At 32.5% G+C, this 5,702-nt stretch overlaps 1 pseudogene; it reads right to left on the minus strand.

Moving 5' to 3' along the window:
* Positions 1-5,361: 5,361 nt before the first annotated feature.
* On the minus strand, positions 5,362-5,462 carry LOC113180978 (U6 spliceosomal RNA; annotated as a pseudogene).
* Positions 5,463-5,702: the final 240 nt, after the last annotated feature.

A 5,702-nucleotide genomic window follows, 5' to 3' on the forward strand; every position in this document is an offset into this window, starting at 1 on the left:
GACCCCAAAGTGTCCTGCCTTCTGCTTACATCTGTTGAACAGCGTTGCACGTTAAATTTGTAAGTGGGTTAAAATTTCAGACCTTGTGCCATTTCTGTCAAGGCTGGTGACTTAACTTTCCTAGAAAAGACAAAGAACAACTCCTGGAGGAACAATTCAGCAGCAAAGACAGGAAGCATACAAGGAACAGCGGCAAGAGCCATTTGGCCAGAGTCGAACTTTGAACTCAGGTCAAGTGGGCAGGCACATCCCTTTCCATGCTTGTGTAGCTGCGTGTCTGATTAATCAGAAACTAAAACTAAATGATTTAAAATGTAATTTTCCAAATGATATGTTTATGATAGTGTAAAGTTATCATTGAAGTTCTGGAAAGTCTAGGACAATATTCAGATTGCTATTTTTTTTTTTTGGTGTTTTTTAAACTGATTTTCATCTTGTTTGATCAAGAGTTCCAAAGAAATGGGCAAAAAATCAATTTCCCCTTATTGCTGATATTTTCAAATCCGGTTTATCTGCACCTGGATTCCATCTGTTGAAGTCAGAATCCACTAAAGGCCTTTTCTTTGTTCTTTATCTCCTTAACTTCTACCTGCCGTTTAAAAACTGTAGTCCCTCCTTTGCTCCAGTGGACTGGCAAGTTCTCAATTAGGAATCAACAGTTACCATCTGCTTTTAAAAGAATGTGGTTGTCTCTTGTGTGTCATAATATGATTCATCAAGTTAAATGCAGACTGGGGCAAAATGGATAAAGACAATTTTATCAAGTAAATTACTTGTGTCCCCACACAATACATTGATGTTATCTTGCTGTATGGCATTTTTTTCCCAAAAACTGGTCATAATCAAGGCACTATATAAATGCAATCATTGCTATCAGTAGTGAGATTTGACGTTATTAATCACTAGTCAGTAACACTATTTTTTCTTGTAGAAATATATGCTTGAGCTGGGCTGGGTGGCACACTCCTATAATCCCAGTGGCTTGGGAGCCAGAGGCAGGAACATAGCAAGTTCAAAGCCGACCTTATAAATTTGGTGAGACCCTATGTAAAACTTAGGGAGATCCTGTCTCAAAATTTAAAAAAAAGTAAAAAGGGCTGGGGATGTGACTCAGTGGTTAAGCTCCCCTGGGCTTACTCCCTGGTATTTAAAAAAAAGAAAAGAAAAAGAAAGAAAGGAAGAAAAGAAACATGCTTGAATCCTCAAATATCTGTTTATGGAGTTTGGCATATCATGTTTCTGAAGCAAGTAGCATCACACCAACATCTGCAAGACATTAAAATGTGTTAAAGTTGGAGAGGAACTGAATGACTTTTATAGTACATTTTTCATTTTGCAAATTGAAAACAAGTGACAATGATTGTTTCCAGTATCAAAAAGCAAATAAAAGGAAGAGCCATCTTTAAAAGATGTTTCCTGAATACAAATTAATATGCTTTTAGGTAATTTTTAAATAAAAATGTTGTTCTTTCTCTTGCACCTTTCTTATTTTGACATTGACCTCATATATTCATTTTTATTCTTTCACTCTCTGCTAAGGACAGTACCCTCATTGAGAAGGGGTGTTACAAGAAGAAAAATAAAAAATTGTTTGGTAGTTTGCTTTTTATAGAAGATGTACCTGATACATATAGGAAAAGTGATTTACTCAAAATATTATACCAGTTTATTTTTATGAAACAATTTATATAAAATATAAAGAGTGAACAAAACACATATATACAAATCATTGCATTTTAATTATATATATACAAACCAAATAAGCATCACCTAAATTAATACATAAAATGTGTCCCAAGTACTCAGAAGTTACCCCTGTGTCCTCTTTCTCTCATTATTCTACACAAAATATATTTACTATTCTGACTTCTGTTTCCAGAGATTAGTTTTGCTTTCTATAATTAAAAAAAAGATTATTTAAATGATGTCACATGGAGAATACTCTTTTATGTTTCATTTCTTTCTCTTAATATCATTGTGTTCATGGATATATCCATGAATTGCTTGTGGCAGTGTTTTATAAATTTTCATTGCTGCATTCTGAGTGAATAGAAGATGTTTTCTCTCTCTTTTCATCTTGATGGACATTTAAATATTCTAACATTGATTGTAATCATTTGAATTTGGGATGTTTTTAAATAGTTCTCCAAATGTTCTTTGATATGCACCTTGTTGGTATTGTGTCTTGTAATGAAATTTCTAGATCACAGAGTATACATAAGCTCACTGACTCATCAGTACTAACACTAGCTTTAATATAGTTATATAATAATACAACAATTAATACTTCAGCTTATAGAAAAATTCACTAAATCCTTGACAATTCTTGCTATTTTTTCTCTTCTTTCTCTCTCTTCTTTCTTCCTTTCTTCCTTTCTTTCTTTTCTTCCTTCCTTCCTTCCTTCCTTCCTTTCTTTCTCTCTTTATTTCCATTTTTATCTTATTATTATTATATAATCATTACTATATATTGTTCTTTTTATTTTCTAGAGAACTACTTTCCACTCATCAACTCTTTTTCACTAAATATGCTATTAAGCTGATATATGAAGTACTTAATTTTTACTTTTATTAACCTAATTTTAGAATTACTAATTCTATAGTAATCCTTTGGAAACCTCAGTTTTCTCATACAATTCTCAATTTATCATAACTTTTTAAATACATTAAATTCAATTATTTTATAAGTTTGATGACTAATACCTATATTATCTGTGGATATGTTTCTTTTATCCTTTTTTTTTTTTTTTTAACACCTGGGACTGAACCTAGGGATACTTAACTGGCTAAACCACATCCCTGGCTCTTTTTATTTTTTTTAATTTTTGAGACAGGGTATCTCCAAGTTGCCTAGAGCTTCCATACATTACTAAAGCTAGCTTTGAACTTATAATTGTCCTGTCTCAGCATCCCAAACCACTGGAATTACAGGCATGGTTCTTTTACCCATTTTATCTAATTTGATTGTTTACTTATTTTTTTAGTTCATGTTTTCTCTCATGTTTTATAATTTTTACTGAATGCTGGACATTTTTATGACAAATTGTGAAAAAATGAGTGATGTTTCCTTTCTCCAGAGGACATTTAATTCTTTATAGAAATTTTGTCTAATGTTTGAGTAGGGTCAAACAATTGATTCAAACAAGAATTGAGATGATTCAAAACCAAATTTAAAGTTTTTACTGGTATCTTTGCTATCATGAATTTTTGTAGGACCTGGATTTTAACTATTCAGTTAAACACGTGGGGCATTTCCAGGACCCATGCTCCATGGTAGGATGCTACCCTCCTGTTTGTTTGCTTCCAGTAGTTCTTAAATCTTTGCTTAACCTCTTAAACTCTTAGCAACTGCCTTTTCCCGTGCCTCTTCAGCCTCTAGCTTTTGCACAAGGTAAACTGTAATACTTTCCTTGAGGAGAAAAGCCATGCCAAATACAGGCATCACTTCTTTGCATTTCTATTTTCTCCCATATTGTGAGCATTGTGTTCATAGTATCTCTGACCTCCAATGTTTGTTTCCAAAACACAATGTTAGTCTCAAAGCACAGTGAAGCAAACCAACAAGTATCTTACAGGGGAAAAATGAGTAGAAAGACACACCTTTGGGTATTTTCATAATTGTTGATTCTTGGCTTCTGTAAACTATCTTCCTATTTTTCACCTTTTGGTAACTTCAAACTTGTACATCTTTTCATAAATTTTTAAAGTTCTTCAGCAGAAGATTTGACTTGCCCTAACTATTTTTCTATTTTCAGAAGTGGAAATCATGTTCCCTCGATTTTTATCACCAAGGTCAAATGTGATTCTCCTTACATATAGGGTCAGTTAAGGTCCAGGTTTAAAATAACGATTGAACAAAAGAAAAAGTAACTAGACTGTGGAATCAAATTTTAATTAAAATTTTCTAATTCTGCTATACAAGAATAATATTTTTTGTTGCTTATATTACTTTAGTTCATAATATGTTGTCATCATGTACTGTTATTTTATCACTTAACATTTTCTTGTAAACATTTTCATACTTTAAGTAATCTGAAAAATAAAGTAGAAACTTAAACGTAATCCAGTATCCTTATTCATCACCATTGTGTGTGTGTGTGTGTGTGTGTGTGTGTGTGTGTGTATGTGTTGCTGAGGCTCCAACCCAGGCCATTACCCCACTAAGCAGACATGCTACCACTGAGAGGCGTTACTAGACACCACCATGATTTCTAGAGTAATTTATTAATATTAAATCATCTACTACATTTGCTGAAAGCCCAAAAAACAATGAACCTCTGATATTTTATATATATATATATATATATATATATAAATTTTATTTTCATACACTGTGTATGCTCATTTATTTTTTATGTAATGCCAAATGCTCTAAAAATTTTTGCAAAAGGGAATCTGTTTGTATCACCAGCAAGTATTTTACAAATTGAAAAAAAAAAAAAAACTTAATAGTGCCAGGTGTTATTATTAAAAGGAAACAATGTAAAATTTTCCCCAAATCTCTAATTTCCTTCTCTTTGATTTCTAATAATAATTAAAATCTTTATGTTTGTTTTTAATTTATACTTCCCTCTTGTGACTTGTTTATATATATTTTCCACTTATATATTGATCTTTACTATAAAGTGTTAGGTCAATGTTTGCACGTATTTTAACTGTTATAATTTTTTAATATGTACTCAGATTGTGCTAAGTGTTTCTCACTGCTTTTACAATTCTAAATATACCCACTTCTTATTATTTGCACTAGTTATGCTCTACAATGCTACCAAGAGTACTAAATGAGACTATATAAATCATTGTTAGAAGAAGCACAGGTTAGGTACCTGTGAGCCTCTGGGTCACAGCATTTCCATTAATATAAACTTGTTTTATATGTGCTTCTTTTTAAAGACACCTTATTTAATGTATGTTGTTGATTTAGTACACAGCCCACCACATTGTAACTCATTCCAGAACAAAGCCTGTCCGACACACATTCTCTCCATTGGGCATATCCTAGACTTCTACATGTAGGACCACTAACACAGCACCTGGAACTATGCCTGGAAACCACTCTGAACAGCAAAATCCCCAACAAAAAGCAACCAAACGAGAAAACCATAGATTATCCAAAGGAGCAAAAGGACATTTATCTACAGCAGGAGAACTGAAGCAGTGGGGCTAGACATGTCCTTGTTTGACCTCAGTCAGGTCAAAGGCATTTGAATGCCTTTTGGGATTCAAATCTTTTGCTCTTCTACAAATGACTGTGAAAGTTCCACTGCATTGATTTGGCAATTTTTATAAATATATTTTACTTAGTAGGCACATTCACAGATATGAAACCCATGAATAATGTGGATCAGCTGTAGAGAGGACAGAAATTCCTTTTATATATTTATTTATTTACTTACTTTTTAGCTATGCTAATCTTCTCTGTATCATTCCAATTTTAGGGTAGGTGCTGCCTAGGGGAGCACTTCTTTTATATGTTTAAATAACAAAATTCACAATGGGCAAACAAGAGGAGAAAGAGAAGGCAGAGGGGAGAATCTCTGTTAATATATCTTAATACCTTGAGTCTTCTGGAGAAAGCCTGACCAATGTTATTTTACAACTTAAAAAAAATAGTTTTAATTTTATTAAATGCCTGGGAAGAGAAAGACATGAAAGATGTCTTAGATGTGAACTTATTTAATATTTGATAGTTTCTTTAAAAA

Source organism: Urocitellus parryii, chromosome 10 (assembly GCF_045843805.1).
Source record: "Urocitellus parryii isolate mUroPar1 chromosome 10, mUroPar1.hap1, whole genome shotgun sequence".
NCBI lineage: Eukaryota > Metazoa > Chordata > Mammalia > Rodentia > Sciuridae > Urocitellus > Urocitellus parryii.